General features: G+C 35.5%; 1 protein-coding gene and 1 long non-coding RNA gene across 25 annotated transcripts in view; one reads left to right on the top strand and one right to left on the bottom strand.

Moving 5' to 3' along the window:
* The window catches only part of LOC139361903 (uncharacterized), a 28,317-nt gene extending 8,894 nt beyond the window's left edge, over nucleotides 1–19,423 (top strand). Inside the window, exons 2-3 of the long non-coding RNA XR_011619839.1 lie at nucleotides 18,096–18,211; nucleotides 19,290–19,423. This is a non-coding gene — a long non-coding RNA (uncharacterized lncRNA). The remainder of the gene's footprint in view (nucleotides 1–18,095; nucleotides 18,212–19,289) is intronic.
* LOC105488569 (leucine, glutamate and lysine rich 1) overlaps nucleotides 1–20,491 on the bottom strand; it is a 232,139-nt gene that overhangs the window by 152,210 nt on the left and 59,438 nt on the right. The gene's annotated exons all lie outside the window — the stretch shown is intronic.

Genomic DNA, 20,491 nt, shown 5'->3' with positions numbered 1-20,491 from the left:
GAAAATGTATAGCCTTAAATTCATTTATTAAGGAACAAATAATGAATATTCTTAGTGTTATGACCCAAGAGAAGGGTACAAATGACAAAAACAATGAATGCTCAGAAGCAAAGTAACAATGAACATACCCAATCCCCCGATGCTGGTTTCTAAATATCATTCTCCAATTAAAGAAATCAGGGCATTTTGGAAAACTGTTGATTCCAGTGCTAAGGCAGGAAAACTTCAAGATAAGCCTAGAACATTTTGTGATGCCAGAAAGCGAAGAAGAACTCAATAGAGGACAGAGGCAGGTTAAAAGGGCACAAGTTGACCTAAGCAAGCTACTAATGTCCAAAACAAGAACAATCAAGCAATAAAATAATGATAGCATTGGATTATAACCCACAAAACTAAAGTAAATGAGTCCACACTGATATAAATAAATAACTGAATGAAAAATGAGTAATAAAAGACAGCTCTTTCTCACAGAAAATTTCCAAGTAATAAATGTAGAAGGAAAGAGGGAATAAGAAAATCACCATTAAAACTGTACAGTAATAGCCACTGCAGGCAAATTCTATTGACAGTTACTGAAAAAAACAGGTCAAAGGTTGAGAAGAAACAGAGTATTTGGATAGTCTCAAAATATCTACCATAAGATATTTATTAATTACAAAGCGAAAAATAATAACTATACAGTGGAAGAACCTAGCAAATACCAGTTTGGCCAAGGGAGTAAGGTTAACTTCACCAGTAATAAGATACTGACATCATGATATACATCCTGATATGATGTACTGAGAAGGGCACATAATTTTTGTAGTATTCTTGCCAAAAATGAATAATCTCATTATAATAATTAGTAAACATCAGACAAACCCCAACTGAGGGATATTCTACAAAATAAATGACCAGTATTCTTCAAAAGCCTCAAGACCATGAAAGACAAAGAAAGACTGAGGAACTGTCGCAGGTCAAAGAAGTCTAAGAAGAAGATATGAACTTTAACTGCAATGTGGGATTTCAGATAGAATTCTGGACTGGAAAAAATATATATTATTGAAAAAATGATAAAACCAAAATAAAGTCTGTAGATTAGTTAACAGTATAACAATGTTAATTCCTTAGTTTTTATAATTGTACCCCAGTTAAGCAAAGTGCTAACATTGTGGAAAGTTGTGTATCTGAAAACTATTTGTACTATTTTTGGAACTTTGTATCAATCTAAACTTATTTTTTTAAAGGAATGATTTGGGCACCTACAATGAGTAATCTATATGTGTCAAATGTATCTCTAGTACAAATTGTGGTATAAAAGAATAGGTACATTTTAAATTTTGGAAGTTATGAAATATTAATAGCAAAAAAGGAAACAGTCTTTATGGTCAGTATATGCCAATAATGGTCAGTATTACAGGAACAGTTAAATAACCTATGGTCCTATGGAATACTATACAAAAAATAAATATATAATAAAGTAGATTTGTATGTCCTAGCATGGAAAGAACGCCAAGATTTATCAATGGGGAAAAAAATGCAAGCTGTAACGTACAGATCAATAAATATGACATGAAACCATATATTTTCCTGATAGTTCTATATGTACACATATGTATTTAAAACCTTAGGAAAAGAATGGAAATGATCTTCATCCATGTTAAAGCAGGGTGATCTCTACAGAGAGAATCAGGATTGAGAAGGCTGGTCATGGGAACTTTAGCTTTCCTTCCTATAGTATTTAGATTATTTAAAATGAAGATGTATCTATGTGTTACTTAAAGATCTAAAAAGATTGTTTTAAAAAGCCCAGACAGTCTCATTACATGTGTGTAAAAATATCTCAGGTTTATAAATGGAAAAAATGCAGAAATAGTTGATATTTAAGCTTATATAGTACACTGCTAAATTATAAGATTAAACATATGTATTAAACATTCCTTAATAGAAGCCCATTCCAGCTATTAACATTCACTCAGAAAAGAATTCTCAGTCTGTTTTTATAAAATGTTTTTCTCTTTATACTTTTAAAAAACATGCACACTGAAACACTTTCCAAGGTCACTTCTTTAATATATATTTATCCAAATGAATGTCACATACAAATAGCTTCTCAAGCCATCTAACTAAACTCCCTGAGATGTGTGGTCATATTAGTTCACTCTGATTTGGCTATACTAGTCTATATTTCTCCTTTCATATCAAAATGATATGGTTAAAAATGACATTACTGGAAAAGCACAAATGTTTACTTTTACCATACACATCAACTTTATGAAATAATTCATGAAATACTACAATACAGTATGTACTGTGCTAGCACACAGTTTTCTCTAACAGTCATAATTCGGCACAGAATGTGCACACTACGTTGATGTAAGGACATAATGTTGTCTAGTCAGAGGGTGTTCCTGAAAATAGTGGGTACTAACAGCATGTTCCAGTGGAGAGAGTCCTGTACTGGGAGTTAGATAACTTGTATTATAATCCTCTTGCCAATGCAACCACGAGAACAAGTACATTTATTATCCTTAAGTATTTCTCAGTTTTTTTTAGTTAACATAATTAAAATGGATCACGTGAGAATCACTGAGTTGTAAAACAAATTAGAGAAATATAGTCCCTTCTTAATTATTTCCATTTGGATTAATATTACTCATAATGAAAATATTCTAAAGGGAAATACTTTTAAAACTCACTTTTAACTTCCCTCCACTCTATAATGAAACACTTTAGAAAACACAAGAAAGCCGGCCACACCATTGAGGATGTTGCCACCTGTAATCTGCACTCTTTTTTGTCAAGCTCCTGGTTCTAAAGATTAATTTATTTGTAGTCTTTCCCTCAAACTGACTTTGCAGCAATCAAAGATGACAGGTGGAAGTTCTGGGTCTGAAAAAGTGAAGTGGGGGATTCTCAGGATTACATCCTACTATGGTGGGACAGGCAAAGGTATCCAAATATCAAGGGGAAAATTAGAACTGTGACAAAGAAATCAATCAAAACTAGGTAGTACTTCAGGAGTTCTTGGAAAACAGAGTTCAGAAATTGACATACAATTGCCAATTATGAGAAGTGGCTTCTATACCTGCTCCTTTGAAATTAACCACTACCTGAATCCATTCAGAAAATTAAACTGCCTTTTAAGGAAGCAGGGAATAGGGGGATGCAACTATGACAGATAGATAAATCATTTAGTATTTAATACAACCAGAAAGAACACTTATATTGCAGAGAACTCATAAGCACCTTGTGAAATCCTTCAGGCAAAATCTAAATCACTGTACCCATTCTCAGGAGCTATGGCAACTTCAAAAATGTCAACAAGAGAATGCACAAGACCAGAAATGTCATTAACACACAAGAGTATGGAACAGTAGCAATATTTAAAACCAAATTATTTGAGAATACAATTACTTAATTTCCTCTTCAGTGGTATTATACTGCTTCTGTTTAGAAAAGTAACATGACACCCATTTAAGTCTTATGAATTCTAATTTAGTTACTCAAATACATCCTTCTGTTAAGATAGTCTTAATTTTATACTGAAGAGTCATTATCCTGTATAAGATCAATGTACTTTTAGTACATCAGTACACTGATAACAAATTTACTCCTTTACAACTTGACTCCTTCTTAAGGGTGCTTGTCCTACTGAGTTAAGGATAATAAATATTTACCTTTGCTAACAGGTAAGGGATTCAATATTCCAACAACATTATCTTCTAAAGCTATTGGTTTGACTTTGATACCACACATTCATATTTATTCCCTCACCCCTCTATCTCTCTCTCCCCACCTCTCCCAAAAAAGGCAGGAAACAAGTACCTGCATTAGACTGACTCAACACAGATTTTTAAATTAACCTCATTTATTTAATCTAATTTGAGCTCTATTTGATCTTTGATTCTTCATTTATTTTCCTGTTTCTTTAATATTTAGATAGTCTATTAAAATAATAGATCTTTCTTTGACTGAACATGGTACTCAAGTTTTACTGGTGCAGAAACAGAAGTTAAAAATCTTAACCCTGACTTAATTTAAAACACACACACACACACAGGTTGGGCACAGTGGCTCATGCCTATAATTGTAGCACTTTGGGAGGACAGGGAGGAGGAGTGCATACACATATATATATATATGCATGCTATATGATAGATCTTGTCTTATATATATATATATATGTATAGCAAATATAGCTGGGTGTAGTGTGGTGTGTCTGTAGTCCAGTTCCTCCAGAGGTTGAGACACCAGTATTGCTTGAGCCCAGGTGTTCAAGGCTGCAGTGAGCTATATCATGCCATTGCACTCCAGCCTAGGAATAAATATGAGTGACACAGTGTGAGACTCTGTCTCTAAAAATAAAAATACAAATATTTTTAAAAGTAAAAAAAAAAAAACAAAAACAAACAAACAAAAAAAACACATGATTCTGTATTACAGAGCTGATATATAATTTCACAAAAGGAGGCAAAAGGGTTTAGTGTATTTTTCTTGAGGATAAGGGGATAGAAGATAGTTTTCAGAAAAACTAAAATCTCCATCCTATTAAAGTGTTCTTAATAAAATCATGTTGTTTATATAAAACATTGTCAAATACTGCTACCATCATTTTAAAGTATCCTTAATAAAATCACATTATTTATTCTTTAGTGCAAGAATGTTTCTTACTTCCCTTTTTGCTCTCTCCCAGCTCTGGTAACAATGCCCAGTAGGTACTGGTAAATGCCCAGTAGGTACTTCTATTTATTAATTCTAAAGGATAGAAAAGCATATAAAATCCTTGGATAGTCTTTGTCATGTAGTGGGTAACCACTGTTTGGCCATCCAATATAATTACCTTTCTTTGGGGAATTAACCCTTTATTCAAGGAACTGTTTCTTTCCACTCACTCTTCTAGCTTCAAACAATAATAAGACTGCCACAGAAGTTTCCATGTTCTATGACCCAACCCAACTGGCTAAGTGGATAAAACATCTCCCCATCACGGAGTCAATCAGAGCTCTTCTGTAGAATTCTTTCCTTGGGACTAGAGAAAACAATAGGCAATCCCTTTCAGGTAGCAGTAGATGTAAGAAGTAAAACTTAGGAACTGCAGACAACCACTTCTCCTTCTATGAGAAACTTGATTTGCAGTTTAAGAGAATAAAGCCGACCCACTAGAGAAGCAGAGATGAAATACAAAAGGAAAATCTTAAGGGTAGTAATGTCCTTTGTTAAGGTTATTCCTAAGGTCTAGCTACATAGGCCCTTCCCAGAGTTCAATTTTTCCTTGAAACCTATCATCCATTAAACACTTTTTGCCTAAGCTAGTTCAAGCTAAATTTTAGTCACTTACAACCAAGAGTCGTAACTAATAGTGTATGGCCCAGGATCTATCATATAACAACCTTAAAATTAACTTACAGGAGGTTGGTTTGAAGACTGGATGCTTCTACCGATCCTTAAGAATGGGAAGTATACAGTTAAATAAGCAAATAAAAATAAATATGGAATTAAGGGAAAATAATTATTCTAAGTAAAAAACAAAAAAAATCACTAAAAGTCAGAGAAATGGAAATTAAAACAATATTTTAATCTAACAAATCAACAAAGATATATCAAAAGTGAGTATAACCAATATTGTCAAATTACAATGGAAAGGTACTTTCTAACACCATTTGTGGGAATATTCATTTTTATAGACTATTTGAAGCATAAAAATGCTCAAATTCTTTAACCCAGGAATTCTACTGCTGGGAATCTAGCCTAAAGAAATAGATCTAAATATAGAAAACATTTTTGTTTGCTTTGGTTTTGAAGAAAGCTAATCACTGCAATAATCTGCAGTAGCAAAAGAATCTCAGAGTAATACAAATGGTTCAGTAAGAAAATTATTTACTCAATGTAATATTTTTCATTAAAGATAATGTTTACAGTAGGTATAAAATAACAGAAAAATGCTTACATTATGGTGCTAATTTTTTTAAATCAGGATATTAAACTGTATAATTAAATGTTCTTAAAACTATATATATTATAAAAATAACTCAAGCATTTCTCTATGAAAGTTTTTATAATATAAGCTAGATAGTATTCAGTAGGTTAACAGGAAATATGATTTGTATTCTGAGGAATGCTATTAGTGAAAGGTGATTTCTACCAGGAACTAGCACCTTAAGTGAAGGAAAAAAGTTGTTCTCCAAATACAGGAACACATAGCTACTCCATTTAAAAAGTTGGCCTTGCCTCCTTTCTTTACTGTTGGTGGTTATGAAATGCATAACAATTTCTAGAAACCCAATTTTAGTAGTCTTACATAATGTCCAGGATGCCTTCAGTGATCTTTAGATATATGTTTGTCCCTCAGCTAAATCTGTTTATTATTTTTACCCTGAATAATAAAATGTCTATAAAAGATTAAAAATTTGATTAAAATTGTTACAGAAAATGTAACATATTTTAATTGTGAAACTCAGCTTTTAAATATTTTTCTCACTGAAATACACTTCTAAAAAGATAATTTCTGACATTCACTGGGCAATATAATGAATCCATTTTAAAAGAAGAGACTGACTCCTCAAACCTACTATAAGTTATTTTATGAAGTGATATTAAGGGTAGTCTTCTTCATCTATTTCTATTTTCCAAGTATTCCATAATGTGCACAGTGAAAACAAGATTTATTTTTTTTAAATAATAGGTAATAGATCAGCAAATCAATAATAAATTCACATTTGAAACTATGAAAAGAGTGAGAGCACTTGAAACAATACAAAACTCATTTATTAATGCACCCCAAAATATCACTAGATTACATTTGTTGTTTTAAACCCTGGTCTATACATCTGTTTTTCTTTGAAAACATTCAAGAAAATTATATGTGAGCTTCTGGTAATAAGGCAGAGAACTATAAGAAAAGAATCATTGGTCGGGTGTGGTGGCTCACACCTGTAATCCCAGCACTTTGGGAGGCCAAGGCGTGTCGATCACAAGGTCAGGAGTTCAAGACCAGGCTGGCCAACATAGTGAAACTCCGTCTCTACTAAAAACGCAAAAATTAGCCGGTGTGGTGGCTGGCGCCTGTAGTCCCAGCTACTTGGGAGGTTGAGGTAGGAGAATCACTTGAACCTGGGAGGCAGAGGTTGCAGTGAGCTGAGACCACGTCACTGCACTCCAGCCTGGGTGACAGAGTGAGACTCCACCTCAAAAATAAATAAATAAATAAAAAATTTTTAAAAAGGATCATTAATATTTGAGATTTTCTATTCTTCCATTTTTGGATTTGAAGCAACAGTAACTGGTTCAATAAGAGGAAAAGAGAATATGCAACACCTCTAGATTACTATTTTCATTCTCTGATAAAATTAATTGCACTAGAGATAAAAAGGAAAACTAAAAATCATTCACTCAAAAATACGAATTACAAGCCCACTATGTACATGATACAATACCTGGCATAATTAAGCGTTTGGGAAAAAAGGAATGGCACCTGTTCTCAAGAGGCTCATGGTTAGGTATGAAGAGTATAAAAGATAAGACAGTTATATTGTGATAAATATGGTAAAGGAGGCAACCAAGAGAGGCAAGTACCCAGCTGCTTCTTTGTGTGTCCTGGAAAGTATGAAGAACCTTCCAATTAGAGAATATGCTTGCATCACAAGTACTGTTGAAAGCAGGCAAGAAGAAAAGGAAGGAAAAAAAAGAATGAAGTTGTTTGCACTAATGAAGGGAAGAAAAGAAAATTTGTTAGAAAGACTTTTATTTTCTTCTCAAAATATTTAATAATCAAGCTAGGCACAGTGGATTGTACCTTTAATTCCAGCTACTGGGGATGGGGAGGCTGCAGTGGGACAACCACTTTAGGCCAGTAGTTTAAGACCAGGCTGGGCAATACAGCAAGATCCAATCTCTTTAAAAAAATTTAATAATTCAAAAAATTTTAAAATAATCAAAAAAGGTGTGAGTTATTATGGCTACTTCCAAATCAAAGATCATTCAAAAAGTTTTGTTAATAATGCCCAATTAAAGATTTATAAATGCCGAATCATTTAACAATATATTGTATGCTCTTCATTTCACCGTTAAAAAATAAAAACACACAAAAAACTGTAGTAGTATTTCTTCAAAATTCAAATTACTGCCTGCCATACTCTGAGGAAAATTCTCTTCAACTGTAAGTGATCAAATCACATAACAATATAATAAGCCAAATAATCTAGCAAACAATTAGGAAACATATTTCACTTTTGGCTAGTTTTTCTGTTATCAGTGTTTCACTAAATATTTTCTAACTCAAGTCCTATATCCTTGCATTGAAAGTTTTCTTGCCTACTGGTAATACCATTAGGAAATGTAATGTGATTTTTTTTTTTTAGATCATCAAATAATAGCACTGTGATCTCAAGTTAATTTTAAGTGGATAGTTACGAGATTCACAAAAACCACCTTAGTTATAAGACTGGCTAGAAGCATCACTACACTAGTTGCTTTGTAAAGGATTCTATGATAAAAAGAACTTAGAGCTGAGTTGGTATGAAGATTTGCCTAGGTTACACGATGTGCAGTTTGATACTTGCCTAATTTAGAAGTCACAAACTGGTCTTTGAACATGTTTTATCTGTCTTGCAGAGTGTTGTTTTTTACAAGCACAAACATTTAAACTTGGAAAGATTTTAGGTAAGAACCTAGATTCCCCACCTCTTTAAAAGTCAAGTGATTCAAAAACAATGGACCCACATTCCTCCCACAAAACCAGTCTCCTGGAGCAGCTGCTATCTTTAATGAGTATGTATTTTTTGGTTTAGTATAGTTCCCCCTGTCTGTTTTACTCATTTATTCTAGATAACTCCTAGGCATTTGAGTTTGCCACACTACCTAATTCAAAAATTTGCTACGTGGATTTTAGAACTTTTATAATCCTTTTAAAGCCCATCTGAATGAGCCTTTAGCGATCCCAAATATTTTTCTCTGCAAATTACAAAATTATTTGCACACTTAAATACACACACACACGCACATATATATGTATACATATATATGTACATATATATACATATGTGTATATATATACACACACACATGTATGTGTGTATGTATACAGATAGAGATAGGAACAGAGAATGGTGAAAACTATAGGGGAAAGTTTGAATTTGTACTGACAATTACCAAGATATGAAAACCTGAAAGCAAGAAGAAACCATGACTGCTCCAAAATTATAGTGGTTCCTTAGTTAAGGAATAAATTAGTTGATGTCTACCCCACTGACAGCAACCTGTCTTTCACACAGCTGGCAAGAATAGCTCTTTTTTGTCTCCTTCCCCATTCAACAACAAAGCAACAGCAACAGCAACAGCAGCAACAAGAGATTCAGCATCAACTATGCGAAAGGCTCTATGCAACATGTTTTACAGATGGTTTTTCATTTAAATATTTTGGGGAATCTTAGCTCAAGCTTCTCAATTTCCTTTTGGTTCGGATAAAATAATTTCATCCTGTTTTTGTTTGTTTGTTTGTTTTGTTTTAGCAGTTTCTTTGCCATAGCAAATACTTTACTAACATTTTTAACCCGTATTTTAGTGTGGTCAAAGTGTGTTCTACAGTAAGCTCCCCATCGCATCCCAAAAATGGTTTCACAGTAAACTAAGATTGGAAATAATAATCTTGGGGTTTTTTTCCTGTAATGCTTCTAAGAGCTTTTATTACGCACCTTAGTCCATCTGGGCGGCTGTAACACAAATAGCATAGATTGGATAGTTTATAAACAACCGAAATTTCTCACAGTTCCAGAGACTGAGAAGTCCAACATCAAGGTGCCGGCAGGTCTGGTGTCTGGTGAGGGCCTGCTTCCTGGTTCACAGATGGTCTTCTTCTCACTGTAACGTCACATGGCAAGGGCTCTCTCTGGGAAATCTTTAATAAACGCATTTGAGGACTAAGCTCTGATTTTTTTTTTTTATCTTGCCCAAATTCCTATCTAAGGATTTTGGGGAGTCATGCCCTACAAACCATAAATTCTCATCAGATAGGTTTTATTAAACTCTATATGCTGTAACTCATTTTCCAACCCAACTCTGGCATAATATTACTAGAGAAGAAAAAAATCAAAATATTTTACCCCAAAACATGTTTATTTGCATAACTTGACATGGCCCTGCAAAGCTGTCCTTTGTGGGGGAAAATTTGCATCTGTAAAGAATCTCTATTAACACAGCTAGATCTTTTTCTTCTAAGTCTTCCTAATCCTAAAGAGATTATCTAAGAGTCTGGCACTTTCTAAAGATCTGAATAGTAAACATTTGTCATCTATTGTCTCTAAGGGCAGTCACTATAAGACTTCAAAGGAACCCTGGTCTCCACAATTTTTTTTTTTTTTTTTTTTTTGGAGACGAGTCTTGCTCTGTCACCCAGGCTGGAGTGCAGTGGCACGATCTCAGCTCACCGTAACCTCTGCCTCCTGGATTCAGGCAATTCTCCTGCCTTAGCCTCCCAAGTAGCTAGGATTACAGGGCGTGCCACCATGCCCAGCTAATTTTTGTAGTTTTAGTAGAGACGAGTTTCGCCATGTTGGCCAGGCTGGTCTCAAACTCCTGACCTCAGGTGATCCACCTGCCTTGGCCTCCCAAAGTGCTGGGATTACAGGCGTGAGCTACCACACCAGGCCCTGGTCTCTACAATCTTTTATGTTAACCTGGACATTTCCTTTCTAACAATCCCAGGTCTATAGACAAACTCAACCAATTATCAACCAGAAAATGTTTAAATTTACCTACAGCCTGGAAGCTTCCCACCGCCCCCACCACTTTGGGTTGTCCTGCCTTTCTGGGCCAACCCAGTGTTTTTCTTAAATGTATTTGATTGACGTCTCATGCCTCCCTAAAATGTATAAAACCAAGCTGCACTCCAACCACCTTGAGCACATGTTCTCAGGACCTCCTGAGGGCTGTGTCATGGGCCATGGTCACTCACATTTGACTCAGAATAAATCTCTTCAAAATTTTACAGAGTTTGACTCTTTTCATTGACACACTATTACCATTTATGAGGGTGGAGCCCTATGACATAATCTCCCCGCAAAGGCCCCATCTCCGAATACCATCATCTTGGGGTAGGATTCCAACACATGAATTTTTTCTTTCTGACTTTTAAGTTACACATACAGACTTGTTATATGGGTTGCGTGTCACATGGTTTGGTGTGCAAATTATTTCATCATCCAGGTAATAAGCATAGTACCCAATAGGTAGTTTTTTGATCTTCTCCTTCCTCTCACCCTCTACTCTCAAGTAGGCCCCAGTGTCTATTGTTCCCTTCTTTGTATCCATGTGTACTCAAGGTTTAGCTGGTATTTGGCTTTCTGTTCCTACATTAATTTGCTTAGGATAATGGCCTCCAGCTCCATCCATGTTGCTGCACAGGACATGATTTTATTCTTTTTTATGGTTGTGTAGTATTCCATGGTGTATAATATACTATATTTTCTTTATGCAGTCCACTACTGATGGGCATTTAGGTTGATTCCATGTCTTTGCCGTTGTCAATAGTGCTGCAATGGACACATGCATGCATGTGTGTGTATAAATGGTAGAACGATTTATATTCCTTTGGGTATATGTAACAGCATTGCTGGGTTGAATGGTAGTTCTAAGTTCTTTGAGAGATCTCCAGAGTGCTGTCCACAGTGGCTGAACTAACTCACATTTATACAACAGTGTATAAGCATTCCCTTTCCTTTGCAACCTCATCAGCCTCTGTTATCTGTTGACTTTTAAGTAATCACCAATCTGACTGGTGTGAGATGGTATCTCATTGTGGTGTTGATTTGCATTTCTCTAATGAATTGTGATACTGGACATTTTTTCATATGCTTGTTGGCCACATGTATATCTTCTTTTGAGAAGATACCCATCTGTTAATGTCCTTTGTCCATTTTATTTTTTATTATTTTTTTCATCAACTTTTATTTTAAGTCCCAGGGTACATGTACAGGATGTGCAGGTTTGTTACATAGGTGCCATTTGCTACACAGATCAGCCCATTACCTAGCTATTATGCCCAGAATTCATTAGCTATTTTTCCTGATGTTCTCCCCCAACCATGCCATCTGACAGGCCCCAGTGTGTGTTGTTTCCCTCCATGTGTTCTCATTGTTCAGCTCCCACTTATAAGTGAGAACACGTGGTGCTTGGTTTTCTGTTCCTGCATTAGTTTGCTGAGGATAATGACTTTCACCTCCATCTATGTCCCTGCAAAGGACATGATCTTGTTCCTTTTTATGGCTGCATAGTATTCCACGGTGTACATGTACCATATTTTCTTTATTCAATCTATCATTGATGAGCATTTGGGCTGATTCTGTATCTTTGCTATTGTGAATAGTGCTGCAGTGAACATACATGTGCATGTATCTTTATAAAAGAATGATTTATATTCCTCTGGATATATATTCAGTAATGGGATTGCTGGGTCAATGGTATTTCTGCTTCCAGAACTTCGAGGAATCAGTGCACTGTCTTCCATAATGGTTGAACTAATTTACATTCCCACCCCAGTGTAAAAGCATTCCTTTTTCTCTGCAATCTTGCCAGCATCTATTGTTTCTTGACTTTATAATAATTGCCATTCTGACTGGCATGAGATGGTATCTCATTGTGGTGTTTGTTTTCGTTTTGTTTTTGTTTTTGTGTTTTTTTGAGACGAGGTCTCCCTCTGTCGTCCAGGCTGGAGTACAGTGGTGCAATTCTCAGCTCATTGCAACCTCTGCCTCCTGGGCTCAAGTGATCCTTCTGCTTCAGCCTTCCAAGTATCTGGGACTATAGGCATGAGCCATCATGCCTAATTTTTGTATTGTTTGTAGAGATGGGGTTTTTGCCATGTGGCTCAGGCTGGTCTTGAACTCCTGAGCTCAGGTGATCCACCCACCTCAGCCTCCCAAAGTGCTGGGATTAAAGATGTGAGCCACTGCACCAGCCTCATTGTGATTTTTATTTGCATTTCTCTAATGATTAGTGATGTTGAGCTTTTATTCATATGTTTGTTGGCTGCATGAATGTCTTCCTTTGAGAAACACCTGTTCACGTCCTTTGCCTACTTTTTAATGGGGTTGTTTTTTCTTGTAAATTTGTTTAAGTTCCTTGTAGACTCTGGATATTAGACCTTTGTCAGATGAATAGACTGCAAAAATTCTCTCCCATTCTGTAGGTGGTCTGTAGGTTCACTGTGATGATAGTTTCTTTTGCTGTGCAGAAGCTCTTTAATTAGATTCCATTTATCAAATTTTTATTTTGTTGCAATTGCTTTTGGTGTTTTCATCATGAAATCTTTGCCCATGCCTATGTCCTGAACAGTATTGCCTCAATTTTCTTCCAGGGTTTTGTTTTGGGTTTTACATGTAAGTCGTTAATCCATTTTCAGTTAATTTTTGTATATGGTGAAAGCAAAGGGTCCAGTTTCAATCTTCCACATATGCATAGCCAGTTTTTCCAGCAGCATTTATTGAGTACGGAGTGTTTTCCCCACTGCTTGTTTTAGTAAACTTTGTCGAAGATCAGCTGGTTGCAGGTTTGTGGCTTTATTTCTAGGTTCTCTATCCTGTTCTATTGGTCTACATGTCTGTTTCTGTACCAGTACCATGCTGTTTTGATTACTGTAGCCTTGTAGTATAGTTTGCAGTTGGAGTCTATGAAAAATATCACTACATAAAAATTTAAGGACACAACCATTCAGATTATAGCATTATGCTAATATGCAGAATGATTCACCAAGAATAGATGCGGAATATTTTTCCAAACATAAATTTAATCACAGATAACTTTTTCAATAAAATTTCTTAGGAATCCCTTGGAACACACTTTGAGGAGCAATGCTTTAGTTTTTAGTATTAATTTTACAATTATTCTATGTGATCACTTTTATTTAAAGTGTTGTTCACTTCAATTGGGTATCAGAAAGTATCACCAAAAGAGGGGAAGGTCAAATGGATAACAGGTACCCCATCTAAAAAAAGACATTACTCTTTTCCTGGTGAGTCCCAAAGAGGCTTCATTTGTCCAGAGGAACTGTCTCTTTCAGAGGGTACTCCTGACCAAGATGAAGTCTGCTCCATTAAAGACTTCCTTCTCCTACACACTGTTTCAGGTGATTGCTTTTGGTACTTCCCCATAAACTTCATTGGTCATCAAACTGCTTTCCAACTCCTGACCCTTCACTTCAGCCTCTAAGTTCACCGTTAGCCCACTGCTTTAGAATTGGAAGACTCTTCAGCAGGTCAATGTGCCCCAACCTGTTACCAACTTGGAAGGGGTAGTTGGACCATGTCCATTACCCCAAGACCAATTTTCTGCCCCAGATCTAGATAGTTTCTTTGACTACGGGAGAAGACAGACAGTCCTACACCTGGAGATGCTATATTATGTCATTATTGCATTGCTGAGGCTGAGTAATTTATAAAGAAAAGATGTTTAATTGGTTCACAGTTCTGCAGGCTGTACAAGCATGGTTTCAGCATCTACTTCTGGTAAGGGCCTCAAGAAGCTTACAGTCAAGGCAGAAGGCAAAGCAGGAGGAGGCATCTCATATAGCAAAAAGCAGAGGCAATGGGGAGAAGTGTCACACACTTTTAAACAATCGGATCAGGAGAACTCACTTATTGTGGTGAGGACAGAATGAATTCAGTCATGAGGGATCTACCTTCATGACCTAAATATCTCCCACCAGGCCCCACCTCCAACACTGGGAATTACATTTCAACGTGAGGTTTGCAGGGGACAAACATCTAAACTATATCAGATGCTATTCCTTTAATCTTACTGTAGCTGAATGCTAATACTTTTCTTGTAAAATATAAATAAAGCTAATATACACAGATGCACACAAATAATTAATAAATAGTGTTTTGTCACACCACAACTCCCTTACATTGTGAAATCTAAAAAGTCTGACTTATCTGATCTCCAGATATCTGCTAAGTAGCCCACACTATGAACTTCAAGAATCATGAATAAAAATCTCACCCAAGAAGTCCTCCCCAATGCCATTCCTCCACCAGACTTGAAGACAGCGACTATGTAATTTCTTCTATATTTCTTCAAAATACACTCTCCAAAATATAGAACCTGAAACCTCCCTTGACAGCCAAGGCACAATCAGAATTCCAGAGTCCCTCAAGAACAGAGATTTTCCTATATATCCTGACCTTACAAGACACCAGTGTTCCACAAAGGGCTCTATTGAGAATCAGATGCCAGATAACGTTGATCTTTTGAAAGTTTTTGGATGACTCCATTGCAAACAGGAAGTTATCATGAGTAGGCCTGAGGCCCTTCAAACAAGCCAACCATCAAACCGTGCTAAATTTTAGCCATAATTCACTCCTCTCAGAGTCTCATCTTAGTCATGCATATATTCATTCATCAAAGAACTCCAGTTAATAAGATTGATTGGTCAGTCAACCAGCACCAAGGGTAAGTACTGTAACAACCGGTATGCCCAAAATTTTATGCAAGCACAAGAGGAGGACTCAGTCAAGGAAGCTGAATGGTAAAGAATGAGTTATGGTCAGTGTGAAGCAGAGGAGGGTATAACAAGCAGGAAATTTCAGAAAGGAATTAAGCCAAAGCACAGTAGCTTCAAAGAAGATGGCACATTCTAGTTAATTCTTAGTTGCTCACCTGTAATGACAAAAATCAAAGGCAAACTAGAGATCATGTGTGCCATGTTATGGAATTTGCATTTTTTCCTCAGTGTTATGGGTCCCTTGGAGGATTTAAAGCAAGAATTATGTTTTCATTTTAAGAAACTCAATCTACCAGAATTTACCCAAGAAAATTCCCCGGAGACTTTGGTCCAGGAATATTTGTATTGCTTGAGCCCACCCCTTCTACCAATCTGTCCTCCCATTGAGTCCTCTCCTTCAGAATCTTGTCTCTTCAACTTACAGATGCTCTCACTGATACATAACATCAATTATCTACCCTCAATCCGGTGGTATTTACTCTATCTCACATCTATTGCCATATGATTCCCCCACTTAGAGACCTCCTACTCACCTGCCTTTCTTCTTCTCATCCCCTCTCCCCTGACTGTTGGGACCAATCCTGACTTCAGAAACCCCTGTCCAACTCTGCATCAATTTATTCTTGTTGCTGATTCAACAGTAGGCTGGCTTCAACAGTAGGCTTACAACTTGGTTTCTTGTAATCTTGTCTTTTATTGGTAACACCAAGATCTCTAATATTCTCTTTTCATGCCAAGAGTACAGCCTTGCAATTCAGTTTCTCTAACTGTCCCTGGCTAAGTGATTAGACATTTGGATTCCCCAAAATGAACCCTGCCATCTGTTGGGACAATTTATTATTTAATTTCACCCTGAACTTTTCTTGTTAACTACTTATCTAGAAACATCAAATCTCTTGGAGATTTGAGAGGTATGTGTGTGGGGAATGGTGGTGGAAGACTATACCTAATAGTGCCTAAGGCTTCGGCTGTTTTCCTCAACACCTGTCCTAGCCAAAGGATGGTTATAACTCCAGGTCTCAGTCCCTTCAAGTAAGCTATGTACTTGTCACAAGAAACTGACCCACATTCAGTTGAGTTATGGGAAGTGACAACTATAATTAATTTGAACTGTTCTCTCAGATAATAACATTGCCCCTCAGATTAATCCTCACTGATTACCTTCCATTGCATATCATAAAAACAATAACATTATGTTTCTCTCTTACTAACCCTTTAAGTCCTTACTTCCCTCATCTAGATTAAAAAGATTAATAAGCCCTTCAATTCCTCCACTCCTAGAAACTAGACAGCATTGAACCTATTCTGAAGTACTAATAATTTATTACATATGGACTCATATAACCCCAAAAGGCAAATGTATATACTTTTTTCTTACCCTTAAGCAATTTTGGGTTGTATTTTCCAAAATTAAATTCTTCTGAAATGTAACAGTATAAACAAACACAAAGATGCTTTTCTAGTTTCCCATAAATTCTTCAGTTCTCTTTGTTAAAAAGAAGCATGGCAGCTGTGCACAGTGGCTCACGCCTGTAATCCCAGCACTTTGGGAGGCCAAGGCAGGTAGATCACCTGAGGTCAGGAGTGTGACACCAGCTTGGCCAACATGGCAAAACCCCATCTCTACTAAAAATACAAAAAAAAAAAAATTAGCTGGGCATGGTGGTGCGCACCTGTAATCCCAGCTACTTGGGACACTGAGGCAGGAAAATCACTTAAACCCAGGAGGCAGAGGTTGCAGTCAGCCAAGATCACGCCATTGCACTCCAGCCTGGGTGACAGAGCAAGACTCTGTCTCAAAAAAAAAAAAAAAAAAAGCATGACTTTTAGAAAAAAAAAACAATACTGTCCATATCCAGGGTTGCTGCCTCTTTTCTCATCTGTTGCCTGTCAAAATAATGCTGCTTAAGCATTACTTTGGGGTAAACTGATTACACTGATCTCAATTACCAACGCGGAGAGGTCTCAATTGTCTGGTAAATATAATGTTACATTAAACTTACTGATTACAAATACAATGACAGGGAATTTCTGATAGTTGGAACAAAAGGCTAGGCTGAAGTTTGCATGCATTTTTACAATGGAAATATTAATATAATTTCTGTTTACCAACTTCAGAAAAAAACTTAATATGAATTATTCATATTTAGAAATAATTTAAAATTATAGCATTAGGTTTGGGGGTTTATTAAAGCAAATCCACAAAGTAGTAAATCACATAATAATTTGTTGTCTTGGTTTTATCAATTATATGTACTTAAATGAATTAATATTTTATCATTTAGATATTTACTGATTTAGATTGCTCTTAGGAAACCACTCTGAATTGTGAAGCTATACAATATATATTGAGTTGATTATAACTTCTCAGATTTCATTTCTCTTCATTTTGGCACTTAAGTAAATGAGTTAGTTCAGAATGTTACTTTATATGCTATTTTATTGATATTAAAATGCTTTTCAGGGTAACATTTTCCTAAAGTTAAGAAAACTTTTATACAAATAATAATAATAAAACAAAACAAAAATAAAACTCTATTGAGCATTTACCAAGTGCCAGGCATTGGACTTAATAATTTACATGAGCTATCATATTTAAACATCACAATTTTACTATTAGGTAGATCCATATTAACATCATTTGACAGATGAGGAAATGGAGAGGCAGAGATGTAAGAAAGTTGAACAAACAAGGCGACAAAACAAGCAAGTGCCCAAGCTGAGATCTGAACTCAGGTAGCCTGACTCTTATCTTGCTACTAATATGTAGTGGGACTATCCTTTACTCTGATTTTTTACCTTTTGATTATTTCTTTGCATATCATTTTGAAAGGTGGATTTTTACTTGTACACTGTACTTTGAATTCTGCCTTGATTTAAAAGATGCTTAAGAGGGATTCACAGGAACTGAGGAGTGGGGAATGACATTACCAAGAAAAGGAAGTTAGTAGCAGCTAAAAACCACAAATGTTATGGGCATGAAGAAAAGTTAAGCAGGATATTAACTTTACATGCATTCCCAAATATATGTTTTTTTAAATCTCTTCTTACAAAACCCAGGGGTTCACAGAGGAAAAGAATTAGGTGGTAATTCTTACAAACATTTGTTTTCACAGGCATAAGATGTTTTCAGAATCAGCCCCAGTTAGTTTCTGTATTTCAGCATGGTAAAGAGTTGGCATGTTTCTCCTTTCCATCTGAGAGAGAAATCCAAATGCTTGCCAGACCACTTAATATTCTAGCATCCACAACAAATCATTTTCATCTCCTTCTAACCGCCTCCAAAATGATTTAAGATTTGAGCAAAAGAAAGGCATTCGAGAAAAAAAGAGGTACAGTGGTGGTTGCTGCTGGGTTTTCTTTTTTTTTTTTTCAGCAAAAATAAACAAAACATGCTTATAATTATGCAAAACATAACTTTTTAGTATAATTCTCGCTATCAACCCTAGAAAGTTTTTTAGTTGCAGTCCTTCCTCCCATAATAACATATAACATCAGGCAAATATTACAGAGTAAAATGAGGTACTAAATGACTCTTCTAACTCAGTGACAATTCTGAGCTTTACTTCAGTAACCAACTTTTTTCCTTTAAAAGAGGATAGGAAATGGAGAAAATGACAATGTAGTCTCCTAGGTACAAGCATATGAGTGAATACAGTATCTAGCCAAAGAAAATAAGATTATTAATAAAGAAATCTATGATTTAGCTTTTGCAAGAAAATAAACTTTCCTCTTTAGAAAATAAGAGCTACAAAACAGGTTATGCTAAAGTTAATTTTTCAAAGACATTAACAAAGTATGTTTTGTTTTTCAGCTCATATTCTAATTTGCTTTTCACTGAGTTTTTTAAAAGACACAAAGACAGGCTTGTGTTTGGAATGTGATTCTGGTGAGAAGAACCTGAGAACACTGGACAAAATCTGACATAGAAGGATGATGATGACAAGTACTCGAAGAAAATGCTGCTTTTAACAGAAAACTTAAAAAATAAAGACAGGCTAAAAGCAAAAGGTTAGAAAAAGAGAAGACAAACAAACATAAGCAAAATAAAAGGAGCTAGAGAACATGGCATGCTTAATTAGCTCGCTCTTTCTTTCTATTAGCAGCTCCCAAATCTAACCAGGCCCTTTCAAACCTTTTATTTGTTTCTCCCTCTGTGCCTCTCCAAAATCTTCTGGCTTAATATCATAATAAATCCATTAACTTCATTTCAAAAAATATTTATTTTGCAAAAACAAAGTTATTAAGAAAAGCTAAGGAAAACAAATCACAGACCTATATATGGCTCAGTGACAGAATGTTGTAGATCTGGCATTCGTTCTTTCAGCTGGCAATGTTCTACTTCCAGTCTAAGCATGAGTTTGAAATATATTTTGCTGTTAAGATTGAACAAAAACATTACCATTTCTATCAACTGTGCATTTCCTTTTAAATAGAAGTGTTGACCAACTGCTTTACTTTTTTTCCGTTCCCTAACCCAATCCTCTCCCCACTCCTACTGTGCTACCTTCTTTGAGCCCTCTTATGCAATCACATTCAACTGGATAGTGTCATTAAAGATACTAAAAAGCTACATGAACTGAGGCTACATATTAGACATTACATATATTGAAAGGGTGATATTCTTTCCATTCTCTGATATATATCACTAGATTCCCTCTATTATGATTTTATCTACATATTAATGATAAAATATAGATGGCCAACTATCTTGAGTTTGTCAAAATAGTAACAATGATATAAAACACATATAATTATTCAAATGACATATAGAGAGGTGAATATTCAAATATATTTCTCAAGATATACCATCTGGAAAAAAGAATGAATGAATGAGCTAAACTAAATTTTTATAAAATGTTAATCAAATGTTTGGGGGACGGGCAGAAAGATTACCCCAATCCCAGAACTGTAACACAAAAACTATGCTCAATTTTAAACTTTTTGAGTGTCTGATAAAAATGATTCTTAATTAGATTAACTATATGATTAAAATTCACATTGCTATAAGTTCTT

Source organism: Macaca nemestrina, chromosome 2, assembly GCF_043159975.1.
Source record: "Macaca nemestrina isolate mMacNem1 chromosome 2, mMacNem.hap1, whole genome shotgun sequence".
NCBI classification, from domain to species: domain Eukaryota; kingdom Metazoa; phylum Chordata; class Mammalia; order Primates; family Cercopithecidae; genus Macaca; species Macaca nemestrina.
The sequence above is the reverse complement of the archived record's forward strand: the minus strand, read 5'-3'. Positions and strand labels throughout refer to the sequence as shown.